This window comes from Misgurnus anguillicaudatus, chromosome 5, assembly GCF_027580225.2.
Source record: "Misgurnus anguillicaudatus chromosome 5, ASM2758022v2, whole genome shotgun sequence".
Lineage (NCBI taxonomy): Eukaryota > Metazoa > Chordata > Actinopteri > Cypriniformes > Cobitidae > Misgurnus > Misgurnus anguillicaudatus.
In genome coordinates this window covers 20,154,988-20,173,535 of record NC_073341.2, presented here as the reverse complement: position 1 = coordinate 20,173,535, position 18,548 = coordinate 20,154,988, and the positions used below count along the sequence as shown (strand labels likewise).

Genomic DNA, 18,548 nt, shown 5'->3' with positions numbered 1-18,548 from the left:
GCAAAAAAAGACTTATGGCATTTATGTCTTGATTTGTCAGTGCACTTAGTATGCAGTTCAATAATTAAATTAAAGTGATAGTTCACCCAAAAATGAAAATAATGTCATTAATGACTCCCCCTCATGTCGTTCCAAACCCGTAAGACATCCGTTCATCTTTGGAAATACAGTTTAAGATGTTTTATTCCGATAGCTTGTTGACACTTCATTGAAAATCTACGTACGGTATACTGTCCATGTCCAGAAAGGTAATAAAAACATCATCAAAGTAGTCCATGTGACATCAGTGGGTCAGTTAGAATGTGTTGAAGCATCGAATCCAGCATTGTTTTCTCTTCCGTGTCTGTTGTGAAGCGCATGCGCGAGACTAAAGTCATGTGACACGGATGACGTGTTATCCTCAGACATGTTTGCAAAGTTTTTTTTTTCAAACTTACTCCCTCAGACTGTAAACGAAGCTCAGGCGCACAAAAAAACACACAAAAAACCATCTGGGGCACACCAGATAACACGTCAGCCACTTCATACGTCATCCGCTTCACTGCAGTCACATGACTTTAGTCTCATGCATGCTCTAAACAACAGAAGTGGAGGAGAAGACAATGCTGAATAAAGTGTTAATTTTTGTTATTTTTGTACCAAAATGTATTTCCAATGCTCCAACACCCCCCAACTGACCCACCGATGTCACATGGACCACCCCGATGATGTTTTTATTACCTTTCTGGACATGGACAGTATAACGTACATATATTTTCAACGAAGGGTCAACAAGCTCTCCGACTAAACATAAAACATCCCAAACTGTGTTCTGAAGATGAACGGAGGTCTTACGAGTTTGGAACGACATTTATGACATTATTTTTATTTTTAGGTGAACTATCCCTTTAATGAATAATTAATTTATGATTGCTATTTTAATAATTTAATGATTGATTAATTCTGTAAACAGGCTAAATGATGATAAAATAATTGTTCTAATGCAGGAAAAGATCTTTCTTTCCTTCTTTCTTTCTTTTTCTTTTTTTGTTTATTCCTGTATGTTGCTTGTCCTTTTTGTATGTCAGAATGTGCCCTTAATCTGTGCTTCTCATCATTGCTGCTGTGCATGTTTTTCTCTCTCATGTGAGTCAATACTCGTGTCTAGCATTGAGTGAAGCAGCCCTTAAGCAGTGAGCTCTCACACACATTATGCAATTGAGTCAGCCTTTTCCAATGATCTGTGATCGGGAACAGCTGAGAGGATTTGAGTGTGTTTGGATCACAGCCGGGAGATGTGCCAACAGATCCATGAGTCTTACATGTACAGAGTCAAATGCATCCATGATCTTAATTATGTGTGCAGAAAAAATATGTGTTTGTGTAGTTTGACTACAGAGACAAAGACAATTAGAGTGATGTGTGTATTGTGACAGTGTTACAGCAAGCCTGAGCTTTGTGTGTTAGAGAATATGAAGCTTGGATGCTAACTTATATTAAAGGAACAGTATGTAGGATTGTGGCCAAAAACGGGTATTGCAATCACAAAACTTGTGGCTAAAACTGGTACTGCAATCACACAACTGGTGGCCAATACACAACATGACAACATAAACATCAGTTGAGGGCTGCAACTACACTTTTTAAATGCCAATATCCTGGCCAGACCACTGTTGTCAGTGATATAAATATTTGAAATGAAAATGATTTCTTAATGTCTAGTGATATATCAGGGCCATTTTATGATTAATTGATATACATTTCTTACATACTGCTCCTTTAAATGATATTAATACGAAATGTGATTTTTATCAGCTGACCTTGCTGTAGCATGAGTGAGGTGGTTAGACAGGGACTTTTCCTTTTGTGAGTTTTAGCTGTGAGTCAGTCTGCTACATTATTATTATTATTACAAATATGGCACATGTACAATTCTAGTATTCAGGCTTTTGTTTTTTAACCTTGGTAATGTTAGGCCAACCAAAGTTTCTTACCTGTGGCTATTGTGGTCTTACTAAAAAAGTAAATAACCCGCAGATATTTCTGTTTAGATTTTTTCAGGTTTTTATTGCAGTTCATTTCGTCATCCTTTTTAATGAATCACCTGGCTGCAATTCAGTTTATCAAGGGACAAAATATGTTGGTCAGTTTTTTTGAAATTGAGATTTATACATCATCTGAAAGCTGAATAATTAAGCTTTCCAGTGATGTATGGCTTGTTATAAAACGGGCAGTTCTGGTTCTTCATTCTGATTGGTTGAAACGTGTTCTAAGCCGTGATAAAATACCCTGGTAAACCCACGGTTCCGACCGCATTACAGGAGTATCACTGCACCACTGTTGCTGCGTACTGATTTATGAAAATAAACACCACAGTCTTTAATCATATTTTTTATTTGTATACAATTGCACAATTATGGCGATATCCAGATAAATTTCAATAAATATTGTTGAGTCATCTCATCAATAAAGATAAAACTCTCCCTGAGGAGTTTCTAACTCAAATTCATATTTCCGCTATCCACTGGGTGGCGATCTTACCCAACTTAAACACTGACGCATTCAGTCAACACTAAAAACAGCGTGTTTTGATCAGGCTCTGAATCTGATCTCTTACAAAAGTTATTCACATAAATGGAATTATCTCCGCTTTTAGCAAAAAAAATTGAGAGGTGATAAGAGAACAAATCAAGGTAGGATGAAACTTTTTTGTTGTTGTTGTTGTTTGAAAGCGGAGGGTCTGTTTTTTCATTTGATATTTTATGATTATTTAAAGAAGATCATTTTTCTGTAAGGCATTAAACTAAAACTGTGTGGCAACTTAAAAAAAACGCTGATGGGAAAAGAGTTAAGCATGCTTCCAAGCATATTTGATCATCACTTCAACAGTTGCACAATATAAATGTTAATGTATAAATTAAAATAAACACCACAGTCTTAAATCATATTTTCATTGTGTCTGTTTTGGTTTGGAACTGCGCTCTTGTTTCAGCCACTCTTGATTCTGAGGAACTACTTTGTTTGGCGGAAGAGTAATATTTGTACTAATATAATAACAACTTATTTGTGTTTTATTTTATAAAATCCCGCTAACGTTATACATATGAAGTAACCGTTTTATAAACGCAATAACCCCCGCGAAGCAGTGGGGTTACAGTCCATTTTAAAACAGCTTCGCGTCGTGCCTAACAACGCCCCTTAGCTGTTATAAAATGCACTGGTAGCACACTGCTTCTTGGGGCTTATTGCTTTATTAGGGTAGGCCAATATGAGTGTGCAAACTATTTTTTTCCCCATTAAATTGCCTTTAAAGTTGTCCAACTGAAGTCCTAAGCACTGCATCCACTCGAAATAATAATATTTTTATATATTTATGGAAGGACATTTACAAAATATCTTTTTTGAATATATGATCTTTATGAATTAATTAAATATGTTTATTTCGGTCCTTACAATCAATTATTCACTCATAAGAAAATAATACATAATAAGCGAAAAAAGTGTAGGCTTAAGCCAATGCTTATTATGCCTACCCTTTATACATACATTATCAATTAACGTCATTTAACCCCTGGACTTGATTACTTAAAGATAACAACAAACATTCTCCACCCTATATATATATATATATATATATAGACATCTACACAAAATTACAGTTTTACAAATATCTGTTTTGATAAGAATTCACGCAGGTAGGCTCTATAATCTGTTATGTTTTAAGTAAATGTTTGGTTAACTGTTGGGTAAAAATATCTGATGTGTAACATTATATTAGATCACTTAGATTTTAAGCAGTCTGTCTCAATGTCAATCAAACAAAAGGAAAAAAAAGTTGAACATACATTGATGATGTTTTTGCTTTGTGTGTGCTAAATCTATTAGTTTTACCAGTGATTTTAAGGTATTGATGTGGTAATATAATGTATGGATGTGGAAATGTTTGTGGTAATTTGACTCTTTCAACTTCAAACACGTGTAGTTCTGTCATATTTTGTTATATTTCAACAAATCATGCATTGTTCTATGTTTTAATAGAGAATGTCAAAATATGAACAACTTTTTTTTTTTTTTTAATTTGCTAATTCCGACTCAATTTGCCAGCACATGTCACAAATGATGCAGCAGCAAACAAAAATGGAGAAAGAAAAATCTTCTGAAAGGAAAATTCATATACAAAACAATGGCTGGTGATTCTGTTAAAATGTAAACAGGCTGTTGTTAACATACATTTGCATAAAGCATCTATATATGTATATATATATATATATATATTTATTCATTATTCATATATAAAAAATAATTTATACATTTATAATTTGAAAATACACATTTTATATTTAATACAATAGTTTAAATATTACAAACTCAAATATTTCATATTAACTTATATAATTTTTATCACCTTTTTTAAAACATTTTATGATGATGGAATATGATGATTTTTGCCATAAAAGAAAAATCGATAATTTTGACCCATACAATGTATTTTTGGCCTTTGCTACAAATATACCCGTGCCACTTGGTTTTGTGGTCCATTGCAAAATACTACAGTACAAAGAGTATTTGATTTAACCTTTCGCTGTAGTTGTGTTTGGCATCGACTGCGTTTTGCCTTACCGATCCATGATATTCACCCCTTTTTGACACCAACTGCCTCCTTCAACACTCATATCACATTGTGTTTGCATTAAATTAAATGTTTGTTAATACATTAATATTAAGACTACAAGAAGTTGCTGATGAAAATAGACTAAATTTCAAACCAGCATACATAGCACCAAGTCACATCTCCTCTTACTGTCTGCTCCCGTCAATAGTGGGGAATTTTAGGAGGATCTTAACACCACTAATACCTATCAAATCAGATACTACTATGGTAAAGTATGACGGAAGTCTACTTTTTTGATCGATTTAAAAGATTCAGAATTATGGCATGCAAATTATAAAGACGAAAATAAAGTTGTACCTGAGCACCAATTAACACCAGTTTACAGATGGCTGCACAGCTTTGCATTCAGTGTTACACAGCATATGCAAACAGAATCAGGGTGAAGCTGTTATATAAAAGGCTGATTAGGCCTGATAGATGGCTGTGTTGAAAAGGTTTCTCCCTTCATCCATTTAATCTCAGCTTGTGCTGTATCGATGTACCGCGCAGCCCGAGCCAGCCCGAACGCGAGGCTGGAGGGCTTTAAATGAACATCCATGCTCCGCTGTAAGACAAATGGCTGCTGATGAAATGTTAAATATTCATACAAACACTTAGAGCCATGTCGGAGGCAACCCACTGCTCTGTACAACAGCCATTAAACACCGCCAATCCCAAGATCTGCCAGTCTATATTATATAACTCTATGCTTCACCAAACAAGAGCAATGCCAAACTACAGTATGATACAGCCATTACTCTCTGGCAACATATGAACCCGCAATGCCAAGGGGTGTTATGTAACTATACCAAACACTCGTATACAACACACTATGAGATATCAATAAGGCTGGACATAACAAAAAAATGTTTTATTCATTTTATAATAGTATAAACATATTTTTACAGATTCTAGCATGTTCAATATATCATATTTCTGTATGTGCTCGGGGATGTTTTTTCCAAAAGAAAGGAAATTTTAAAGGTTTAATAAAAAATTAATGTTTTTGGAACAATTGTATTTATAGTAATAATTGAATCATTTACATGCACCAGTTTAGCGGTATAAAATCAGACTTCACCTGTCAACATAATGAGTATATATTTCAAATAAACTAGTGCTGACAGATTCTGTAAAGTCACATTTTGAACAGTATTGCTTGTTTGAGTGGGCAAAGCGTTTGTAATCCTAGCCATAAAATCTAGCAAGGCTTGAATGGTCTTATGTGATTTATTTTGTTTACACTCCCCCTCCTGTGCTCCCGCTGTTTAGATTGAATTTGCAGATCGTAGCTGTTTTTGACAACACCTGACCACATTGAGGTTGGTTAGGTATTGAGATTTAAATATTGCCCTACTTTTTGAAAGTGAAGGGTGTATATACGTTTCTCAGAGTATCCGTGGTTGTAACATCCAAAGGAGTTTCTATCTCTTTATAATGATTTAATGGCTTTAGGTATTGGAATAAAAATAAAAACTTTTCCCCAGTGATGGTCTGTAAATTTGGTTTTAATGGCCTCTTCAGTCACTAACTTTAGTCATTGTCAAGCATTTTTCAAAAGCTCTTCGGACATCAGAAGCTTGATATACACTTATTCAATTCAATTTATTTTATTTATTTTTATATAGCACTTTTTACAATTAGTAATTGTTTCATTATATATAATATAATAGAAGCAGTGAAAAGCACAGAAAATCGACAGATAGCACAACATAATACACAATAGCACAATCAGCTAAATTTGCTGCGGCTATGAATTAACATTATAAGCGAGCGTATTACTAATGTAACGTATAGAAGAGGGTGCTAAGTTAAGCCCAAGAAGGCTGCCTCCACGGGTTGAAAAACCCCCTAGGAGAAAAAAACCCCGGACTTTTTAGCCGGGGAAGTCCTAGGAGGTAAAAACCCTTGGGAGATATATATATTTATACATTGAAACGGATAAGGAGAATAAGCGGAGATTAAGCGGGTTCTGCCGGTGGTCGTTGGTCAGGCATCAGCTGGGTATCACGTTAAAGGACAGCCAGTAGATCAGAGGTGTGCCGACTTTTACATTTACTGGGTCTGTTTGTCTCATTGTCCTCGGGATCGAGGACGAGACGGGGAGAGAGAAACAAAATCCTATTAGCATAGGGGCCGTTCACATGTAATGCAAGTGTCACACAGTGATGTGGTTTAAGTCAGCTCGGTTCCAGACAGGCTCACTATTGCTGTTTAAGTGTATTACCTATAGTTGAGGATTTTAGCAAATTTGTGGGCCCAGGGCGAGTCTATGTATGGGGCCCCCCATTTGATCTTTAAAACAGAAAGTCGTTTGACTAAGGCCAGAAGCCCCACTGCCGTCGTTAATACTAACGTACAGTGGCAAACGGTTCTGTATGACATACTATTCTCAAGATCATGGGAAAAACCCAAAATCACAACCCGACCATATGTGCCAAGTTAAGACTTGGACGGCTGCTTAAAGGAAAACACCACTGTTTTTCAATATTTTACTATGTTCTTACCTTAACTTAGACAAATTAATACATACCTATCTTTTTTCATTGCGTACACTTAATCTTGTACAGCGCGTTTTGAATGTGTTAGCATTTAGCCTAGCCCCATTCATTCCTTAGGATCCAAATAGGGATGAATTTAGAAGCCACCAAACACCTCTATGTTTTCCCTATTTAAAGACCGTTACATGAGTAAGTATGGTGGCACAAAACAAAATGTGGCGATTTTTAAGCAGATAAAAAATGAGAACTATATTGTATGGCGGAAAAGCACTTAGTTTGCAGCACTTCGACCTTGGGCGCATTAATATTGACGGAAGTCGAAGTGCTGCAAACTAAGTGCTCTTCCGCCATACAATATAGTTCTCATTTTTTATTATTAAAAATCGTCACGTTTTATTTTGTGCCAACATACTTACTCATGTAACTACTCATGTAACAGTCTTTAAATAGGGAAAACAAGGAAGTGTTTGGTGGCTTCAAAATTCATCCCTGTTTGGATCCTAAGGAATGAATGGGGCTAGGCTAAATGCTAACACATTCATGACGCGCTGTACAAAGCTTAACTGCACGCATTGAATAAAGATAGGTATGTATTAATTCGTCTAAGTTGATGTAAGAACATAGTAAAATATTGAAAAACGGTAGTGTTTTCCTTTAAAGCTATTCAGATTTGTTATTACTAAAGCGAGAAATAAAATAAAAATGGTTTACGCTGCAATTACTTTAAAATAATAATTAAACTAAATCTACTTTAACAAAAAATACACAGAAAATGATGCATGTACAACAACAGCATAATAGTGCTAATGTACTGTTTTTGTTCCTATTTATAAAACTGTTAGTTCCAGTCCATGATCCTGATTGGCCAACAGTTGCGCTACACTCCATTTTACGAAAAAGTAGCCTCTCGTTCCTTACTGCTTACTTAAATATCTCTGTTTTACACATTTAGTATCAGGGGGTCCCTGCTCCATGCTGCCCCTCTCATCTAAGGGGTCCTTGACCCGAAAAACGTTGAACACCCCTGTGTTAAAGGGATTACCCAGCATTAATGCAAATCAAATAGTCTAAGCAAAGGCTAAGCTTAATTCACAAATTACAGTTTCTAGGTGCTTGCACTTATGGTGACTAAAGGGGTTTGTTTGTAATGTCACCCCTGTCTCTTTGTCAGCATGTGCACTGTTTGTTAGTTAACAGTTGAACAACCATTACCTCTCTAATCCATTCATCCATTCTCATTTAGTATTAGTATTAGGCCTTATGTCTTCCCATCCCATGTGTCACTTAGCAGGATTTATGTTGCCATTCACTAATACCTGCGTGGATGATCACACATGTTTGCAGACAGCTCTGGCCAGCTTTTACTAAGACTGATTCACTTATTATGAGGATGCGGTGTCCACACTGTATAGTCTTAACACACACATACCTACACACAGGCGCACACAATATACCCACCTCCCTGGAGTCCAATGAAAGTCATTAAACCTTGGCAGGTAAAGTGTCCTTTAAAACGGTGATGTAAGGCAAACCTTTTGAAAATGACCTATATTATGGTCCTATACTCTTGTCTATGTGTGTGTTTTTGTGTGTATCACAGTGAGATCTAATTAGAGACTCAGCATTGGAGACTTATCAGTCTTGTGTGTTAACGCTGAGGTTTGGATAAGACAGTGCTGACGTCCTATTTAAAGGTGAAGTGTTGGATTTCTGCACCTTTAAATCAAATCGGTTAGTAAAACAGATAGCTCCATCCCAAACTGATGCACCTGGTTAAGCCGAAGTGTTAACACTTTTCAGATTCAATATACAAATACTCTACAGCTTACAGTTGATTTTAAAATATTTCTATAATCTTCAAATAAAATCTTTAAAATTTGTACTATTATCTGGTTAGTTTTATAAGTGTGAATAGATGTGTGTTTATGACAGTACTATGTACATTTTCAATTCTGCTTACCTTTTGTATCACATAGTGACTTTTAGTTGTGCATGGTAGCAATGTGTTATAGCAAATGGTTGCTATTTATAGATAGGTGATGTATTTTGGGTGCCCGCTAGCTCTCTTAATGTTCCCACACTGGCGCATACATGCATCCATACGCAAGCTGATTGTGCATTATGCCACATACAGCTTCCTAATGATTTCATTAGGCCACATCTACTCTAATAGCAGATTGAATCCATCTATCCACCTAACAGTATTTATATTCTCTCTTCCTCAGGAAACTGAGATCAGCAGGAGGAGAAAGGAGTGTGAAGTTCTCGAGGAAGAGGTGAAGAAAAGGAGTCAGTCATGTCAAACCCTGGAGAGTGACTTTACAGGTCTTGCGAGAGAGATTTGCATGTTGGGTTTCATATCAAGACTCTTCTGACTTGCTTACTAGACGGTTTTACGCCATAATGGTGCATTTGTGGAAAGATGCATAAACAATGGAAACTGCTTGCAGGGTTAGAAATGGTCTGGGTGGACTGGAAAAGAAGATTTGCATTGTGAGCATTAAAGTATGGCTGCACAGTACATCAAACTCTTGTATTTTAACTATTTAAACTCTGCAGACACGCTGGCTGGTCCAAAACGGCATCGTCAATTACTGTATGTAAATATATAAGTTGTGGAGAAGTTTCAAGGAATGCCCAATTCTGCAAAAAAAATGTAATTATACTGCAGAGAAAAATGTTTTTGATGACGTGACCAGAGCGCAGGTCACCTTAAGATGCATCGCTCGAAGGCACAACATTGGAGCATGGTGTAGGAATCGTACAGGGAAACGCTAACCTTGTGGGAAGTGTCCCATTTCTGCAGGCCTTCCCATGAGAACTGTGTGCTTCGGTATCATAATTAGACTGGATTTTGATTGACATGGTACATTTTGATCCATGTGGACCATTTTTGCTGAACGCTTTCGCTGATGGAGCTATTTTCTTGGTCTATAGATGTTGAAAAGGCTTTTAGTTTTTAACAAGGCCTGCTGTGCTACCGTTCTACAGTACAGTATGACCACACACACATAGTCAAGACTCTCAAGGGCATTTTCTCTCTCTCCCCTTATTCTAGACATGGAGAGCTGACTGCAGGGTGCACTGTCAGGGAAAACAAAGCGAGCAGAAGAGCAAAAAGTAAGAGCAAGATAGTGGAAACGAGAAAGATGAGAGGAAAAAAAGAGAGAGAGTGAGAGAGATTGTTGGTGAAGGGTGAAGCTAATCGCCCCTGACTGCCAGGGAAACTCTTTTAAGAGGTTCTCTTTTCTTTATTCATCTCACCTCTGCATTCGGGGAAGACTTTTCATCCATTACACATGAGAAGCTTGCTGGGTCTTTTAAGAGCTGAGAAAAACCCTTTAAATGGGTCGTGCCCCGAGTTTCAGATGTGATTCCTGGTTTGTGGTCTTTTATGGAATGAATAAAGTATGCACTGGTGTGTTATGCTGTGCATGATAAGTAGTGTTGCGTCTTCCAGTAAGAATATCTACACATTTTAATCAGTTTGACTTTAGTAAATATTTCTAAAGTGAAATAAGTGACATTAAAGGGGCCTTTTTTAAGATGTCAAATAAATCTTTGGTGTCCCCAGAGCACATATGTGAAGTTTCAGCTCAAAATAATACCATATAAATAATTTATTATATCATGTTAAAAATGCCACTTTGTAGGTGTGAGCAAAAATGTGCTGTTTTGGGTGTGTCCTTTAAAATGCAAATAAGCTGATGATATTCAAACACTGATCACAATGATGGTGGTTTGTTGCAAATAAAACTCAATTGTGCTTTTCTTTGCACTAAATGGCAGTGCTGTGGTTGGATAGTGCAGATTAGGGAGTGGTATTATTATAATAAGAGCTCCTTCTGACATCATAAGGAGAGCCAAATTTCAACAAGCTATTTTTTCATGTGCTTATAGAGAATGGTTTACCAAAACTAAGTTACTGGATTGATCTTTTTCACATCTTCTAGGTTGATAGAAGCACTGGGGACCCAACTATAGCACTTAAACATGGAAAAAGTCAGATTTTCATGCCATGGCCCTTTAAAGTGAGCTATAGAGACTGAGGGGGCGTCTTCACCAAAATGTTTAAACGCGGCTGAAAATCAATCAATCAATCAAAGTTTATTTATAGAGCACCTTTTTTAAACAGCAGGTGTTCACCAAAGTGCTGTACATACAGTATAAAATAAACAGAAAACTAAAAAGCATAAAATAAATAGAATAAATATAAGATAAAAAATAAAAACACAATAAAATAAAAATAAAATAAAATATGCAATAAATACAATAGTAATCAGTAATACACACTTAAAAAGAACTCCTAACAGGTAACTCTCATACTGCGTTATATGCTGCACTATACAGGTGGATGCCGACTGTGGGCGCTTGCCAGCGATTTTGTAGCCCTTTGGTTGCTATGATACTTCTGCTTTGTATATCAGTCGTTGAACAATGCGCCACTTGGTTGTTGTGATATTTTGTCTTGCCCCTCGTCCACTGTGATTGGAAGGCTGTGTGAGAAGTGACATTGACGAGCTGAGCTTTTCACCCAAAGTTGAACATTTTTCAACCCTGGGCGCTGAGCGCAGAAAAAAACGCCAGCTGCTGGCATTTTTGAAAAGCGTGACACTTCCTTTAGATATAATTGAAAACAAACGCCAGGTTTAGAATTATCCATTACTACTCCTTAGTTATATTAAAACAGTTTCAATGTAAACCTATCTAGATCAAAAATGACTACATACCGGCTTTACATCGGTATGCAAGACGATCATTGGTTCTTGTGAGTCTTGACTCTGTCTAGTCGTCATATGTCGTGATGAAACGCACAGTAATGAAACATGTAAACCATGATTACAGTACATGCTGACATGGTCCCGGCATGGTGCCATTTTTTTTCAGATGTGTTTACACATTATTTTTATGTTACAAATTGAAAGCATTTTCATGAGCTTTCAGGGTTTCATATGAAGAGTTTGGTTCCAAAATGCAATAAATCCATTTTGACTAATTTGGGTAAAAATGTGTTTTCTATACCAAGAAAGTGTCAAGATGAAAACCACTATTTTCTGTTACAAACTTTCACATAGCATGTTTAGGTTATAACAACATTTAAAAATTCAAATCCATAATTTGATTTTCAAAGGTTTATAATAAAAACTGATTACGTTTTTTTCTTTCAAAATCCTATAATCTATTGAATCATAATATAAATGTGCATTCATCTTTGCCATGTTATATTCATTTAGTTGACTAGTGGTATACACTGATTAAAACATTTCATTAAAACAATTTCACTAAAACACTAACTTTGTCATATTAATAGCACTATCATTGTTGCTGTCATCCTTGGGACGTCATTGCTGAACTTTTTTGACAGCTATCAGCTGTAAAATGTTTTGGTCCTGCTCAATGTTCATTGACTTTGAGTAAAATAATGGAAAGCTTTTCATAAGATCCCCTGGGGTCGATGTGTTAGCATGAGGGAAACGTAATGCTGTCGTGTGAGAACAAATAAAAGCCGGCATTTATTAGATTTTGATGGCTTGCGTTTCTTCCCCGCCACAGAAAACCACCACATGTTTATCAATGCCATCAAAATTACTATTTTGTTTTTGTTTGTTTGTTGATCACGAAGTACAAAGTAGATGAGGAAAACTAGGATTTCGTGTGTATCCAAAGCGCCGCCCTTATTGTTTACAATGCGTGGAATGGTGCGCTGTGATTTGTTGAGCAGATTTATTGCATTCTGCAATGAAGGAAGACTGGCGTTTTTGCGGTTTGGAGAAAAAAAAAAGAAAAGATGACACAATAACACGGCAGATATCGGATTTAATACTGACCTGGCACATTATTGATTTTGGTGGTAACTTTTTTTTTTAAATGCCGTTTATGTGAGGAATATAACAAGAAACGAACCCAAATGCAGACGTTGACGAAAAATAAGGAGTTTATTAAACAAACAGGGAAAAACAAAAACCCACGAGGGGGCAAAACAAGACAGGGTAAAACAACACTAAACTGACACTAAACTTAACATAAAACCGACAATAAACTTTTCATAAGATATATCAGACTAGACTAAATACTCTCAATACTCACAGACGATGAAAACAGGAATACGACAAGACGAACGTGCACAGAACAGCAAACACAAGGACAATAAATAGGGACAAAATAAATTAAATACACCTGGAAATCATTACAAGTAAGGGATCGGGGAAAAAGTGACGAGACCCGGGAAATGCGTGGTCAGAATAAACCAATACTAAAACCACGCATCTCCCACTTAGAACATGGTATTGACAGGAACCCGTCACAAAGATTAGATATAATTTAAGACATGATTCTGACAGGGTCCTGACAGTTTATTGTGTTTTCGAACCAAACTCTTAATATAATCTTTGAGCTAGCAAAAGGTAAACATATTTCTCTAAACTCATTTATTGCTTAAAAGAAGTAGATCAACTATCTCATAAAATGTATATTTAGTGATTTTCCACAATAATTTCTAGGTTTTGACATGGTAAAAGTATGTTTATATTTACTTGAGATTGAATTGTCCCTAAGGGCGTTTTCACATCTGTAATTTGGTTCATTTGGTCCGGACCAAAAGCAAAAAATGATACATTGTAACTTTTTTAGCAGATTTGGTTCCATTTCACACCACACTGATTGCTCTGATCCGCACCAATTGAAACGAACCAAAATTCTGTCATGTGATAAGATCAACATCACTCATTGGCCACATATATTTGAACGTATTTCCTAAACGGCTTCACGATTGGTCAGAACAACGTGCGGGAAATTCCAACGGAACCCCCGGAAGTAAACAAAAGAAGGATAATACAGCAGACACCATGGACAAACGGCTGCACGCTGTGAATATGTCTCCATGGTTGTTATACATTGTTTGTATACAGCACTCTAGACAAACTGTTCATTTTCAGAATGAATCGCGGATGCGGCTTGAAAACAAAGGTTTAATGCACTACAAACGGCGAAGACAAAAAAAATCCGAGGCTCCGCCCGCACCTCCTTGCAACTCCAGGTATGTCCGCGATTTGTCATTTTGCTAATATTGCTAACAGAGAGGGTCAACAAACACTTCCTCATCCGATAATGCACTGCGCAGTTGCCTACGGCAGCTGGTTTAGTCCAAAATGCGCAGTACTTTTGCAGTTAGGTCGGTTCGATCTCGGATCTTGTTCTCACCACAAACAAACCGCTCTAGAGTTCGTTTGAAAGCGTACCGAGACCACCTCTGCAAGCTGGTCTCGGTCCGCTTGTTTGGTCCGCTTTTGGTGCGCACCAGAGTTCGATTGCTGCATTCTCACCTGCCCAAGCGAACTGCACCAACTGAGCAATCGAACTCTGGTACGATTCAATCGAACTAAACAAGGCAGGTGTGAAAACCCCCTAAGATATTAGCTAAATCTGATAAAACATCCCTTTAAAGATGTGCTATGACATAAAAATATTTATAAATAATGTATATTTTCTTTTGCTAAAAATGCAAAATGATTTTTTTAAATGAGTCTGTGGTGATTACATTGTGCTAATAAAACAGTAAGTCAGTGATGTGTATGTGTATCAGTAGGACGCATGTTTCTCAGTGTGTGAGAATCAGCAGTGTAAATGTTTTTCTCCTCTGGGAGTCTCTTTATAACCACAGGAGGCTCCCCTTTCACGGTAATGACTGTAAAAATACACTGAGCCTAATCTCTTGGCAGGTCCATATACACACGTAAACATTATCCAAGCCTGAGAGCATCTATTGCTTGTTTATTAAATTTTATTTGCTGTGCATTGGCAGAACATTCATCCAAGTCCCTTCAAGCTCTTTGAGCTTTATTTTTATAGAATGCAATCTTTATTCATCGCAATGCAACTAAAGCCAAAAGAGTTTCATCTGAGTGTAGCAAAAACAAGCTTATTGGCTTGACACCCCTGGGTTGTAAATACAGTATCTGGTTGTGCTGTTTAAGTAGGGTAATGATGCTATTTTAATGGCAGTTTCATGATATCAGGAGAAGCCATTATTGAGGACTGTGCAAGCTAACACAGCATTAAATTAGTAAGAGACCTCAAGCTTGAAAATGATATTTAATGTTGATGTGTCTGCTTGACACTTTATGACTTTTAGTAATTTTATGATATTTGATTATGAACAGATTTCAACTTTACGCATTACTGTGTGGAAAAACTCACATTGTTAACATGGTTTTGATGTCAGTGTAACGTCTGGTTTAGACTGGGTTAGATTCTTGTACACTGTTCTTGTCATCCTGTCATTTCCGTCTAGTGTTAGCGTTAGGTTACTGTTAAATGATTACTTTTGATCATTTACTTACCGCCATGTCAAACAAGATGTATATGTCTTACTTTCTTCAGTTGAAAAGAAATAAATTTTTTGAGGGAAACAGTCCAGATTTTTCTCATAGTGGACTTTTCGCCATGATTACGTAATACGTAAGGTCGCGGATGCACATCCTATGGCTAGGGCAAGATAAGAAGTTGTGGTTAAAAAGTTGTTTTTTGGAGGGTATACTGTAAATGATGATCGTTTCACTAGATAAGACCCTTATGCTTTGGATGGGATCATTCAGAGCCCTTTGAAGCTTTATTGAAACTACAATTTGGACCGCTGGGTTCAATTGAAATCTTCAATATGGAGAAAAAACAGGAATATTTTCTTAAAAAAACTTAATTTTTTGACTCATGAAAGAACGACAAACATCTAGGATGACATGGGGTTGTGTAAATTATCAGGAAATTTTCTTAGTGAACTAATACTTAAAGACCCCGATATTCTTCAAACATAATCAGACCAAATAGAGTTGGTCAGTTAGTCATATAAAGCTTCCTGCATATCACTTTAGCACACTGTTTTAACCCTTATGGGTTGCTGAGGCCATTTTTGGCCATTTTGTTTTTTAATTTGACCACAACTTTTTCTGTGTTTCAGCAAATAAAATGAATTTTAGGTGACAAATCTTATATTGTCACATTTTTTTGAGAAAATGCTTTGAAATTGTTCAAAAACTCAACAATATACCGTGTCCAAATTCACTACTCTTTCGGGTTGTTATACTCCATATAATTCAATGTATAAGCCAGAAATGAAGCTCTGTTTTTTGCACAGGCTACTAAAGGGTTAATGGTGCCACATGGTGATCAACAGTTAAAATGACATATCTTACCTCTTAGCAAAAGGAAACACCACCAACAATCAAGAATACATGATTATATGGTGTCATGGCTTTGCAATCAAAAAATGTCTTTATAATGGAATTTAATGGGGCAAAAAAAGCCACGAACAACTAATTAGGGACAAAAAAAATCTGATGCTGCACAAAAACAAAAAATGCATCAAAGCCGATGTTTTTACTAAACTTTGACATACCCAAGACTGTAAAAAAGCTAATCCACAATCACTTTTTATATTGAAAATCTGTCATTTGTGTATTTTTCCCCCAAATACGCAGCAAGCAAAAACAGAGATGTTGAAATGACGGCCAACTATATACCCAATATAGTCCGGCTATGAGTAGCCTACTTCTTCCCTAAATAACCTTGAATTTGATTACATGCCATTTTTGCCAACCTAACTTGAAGATGTATGATATTCCAACATGTAAGCAAAGTCGACAGGTGTTCAAGGTGTTTGCTTTCATTTCTTTTACATGTTCTAAAAGTATATGCATTGTCTAGTTTTGGGCTATGGTTGGACGTCTACAGACTTTCACTGGCAGCCCAAATTTAGCCTTGTTTTAGCCAAACATGCTTGCTGGGAAGTTACATCACTTATGAACTTTCAATTAAAGAGTTAAAATCATGGAATTTTTGTAAACATTTGGTAGTTTTGATCAGTAAATTTTAATCTGAAAATTTTTTACAGTCATTTAATTTAGTGGCTTTTTTGGCCACAAACAACACAAAAGGGCAGTGGCGGCTCGTGACTGCTCATCCGAGGGGCGCAAATTCAAAATATGTGTTCGGCGTGTCATGTGTGTTGCTTGCGTTTTCAAAATATGTGTTTGTTGCGTCATGTGAACCATGTGCATCAAATGTTTTGTCAAAATAAGTGCTTGCTGCACACGCGTCAAAACCATTTATGATAAAAGAGACGCTCACATTCACAAAATACACGCAAGACACTCCTTTAACAGTAAACTCTGATTACACATGAGATTTTGTGAGTATCTGGCGCAGAACACATATTTTGAAAAAGGAACCAAACACATGACGGGTTACATACTGTACATGTTGTGACGAACTTCGCATCGAGCGCCCTCGAATAAAGAAGTCACCGGCCGCCACTGCAAAAAGGTAGTACATTTTAACAACACACACACAAGGGTTAAAAGATACTCTAGAATGAAAAGCTGTAAGAGAGAAACTCAAGTGCCTAAAACGTTTGTTTGTGTGTGTATGTCTATGGTGCCCTTGGTTGTAGTGTGTGTCATTGTTTTGTAAGTCTATGTGTGCTTTCATATGTGTGTGTGTGTGTGTGTGTGTGTGTGTGTGTGTGTGTGTGTGTGTGTGTGTGTTTGTGTGTCTGTTAGTAGCAGAGTGGGTCAGTTTGTCCCCTCGGCTTCAGAGCTTGCACTCTGTGCTTTTGTGGTCACTTTGTGTCCTTCCGAAAGGCTAAAAGGAATAAATGTGGGAAAAAAACAAAGCAATGCTGTCCTTGTACATGCTGTAAAAAGCTTGGAAAAAATACTTTAGAACCAAGCTTCAGATTTCTCGTTTCCCTTCTTATAATACTGGAGAAAGCTATCCTGAGCTGTAAACGCTTTTGTTATCCCTGGAGAAATGCAACCATCAAAACATCTGTAATATAATATGATGTTTGCAATTCATGCGTTGCTTGCAAAAGAGTGTTTTCCGTAAATATAAATAGCTTCTTTTGAATGGCCATGGAATGAGAAAGACATTATTTGGCTCTGTGATATCGTAGTTTTAGCATCAACCAGCAGATGCAGGGCCCTCCTCTCCTCTGTTGTTTCATCCAAGAATAGCAGCCTGTAATGAAAAACTGTTACTGGTTGTCTTGTGTCTTGGAAGGTGGGATGGAGGGATCATCTCTCATTAGAAGCCATCTGCCTCTCTGCCTTATTCACTCATCACATTTACATCTGATTACTACAGGCACGTTGTACAGAGCTTCACATGTGCACCAATACAGCTAGATTCATGTGTTATATCATACATACGCCATGACTGCATCCAAAAGAATTGCCATTGGTGTTTTTGGTGTTCATGACACATTTCAGGTTTTTTATCGAATGTACTACTTACCAAGTATTTGAACATTTCTGTTGTTGCTTCTGATCTAATAATGCCAATAGGTTTGTTTATAGGGTATATAGTACTGTAGTACATCTTAGTATGAAAGCCATTTCCGTCTATTCAGTAAAACATATGCA

General features: G+C 36.7%; 1 protein-coding gene across 2 annotated transcripts in view; it reads left to right on the top strand.

Moving 5' to 3' along the window:
• The window catches only part of rimbp2b (RIMS binding protein 2b), a 123,103-nt gene that overhangs the window by 25,034 nt on the left and 79,521 nt on the right, over positions 1 to 18,548 (top strand). For both annotated transcript variants that reach the window (XM_073867705.1, XM_073867706.1), the window contains exon 2: positions 9,357 to 9,448. The gene's annotated coding sequence lies outside the window, so the exon portion shown is untranslated. The remainder of the gene's footprint in view (positions 1 to 9,356; positions 9,449 to 18,548) is intronic.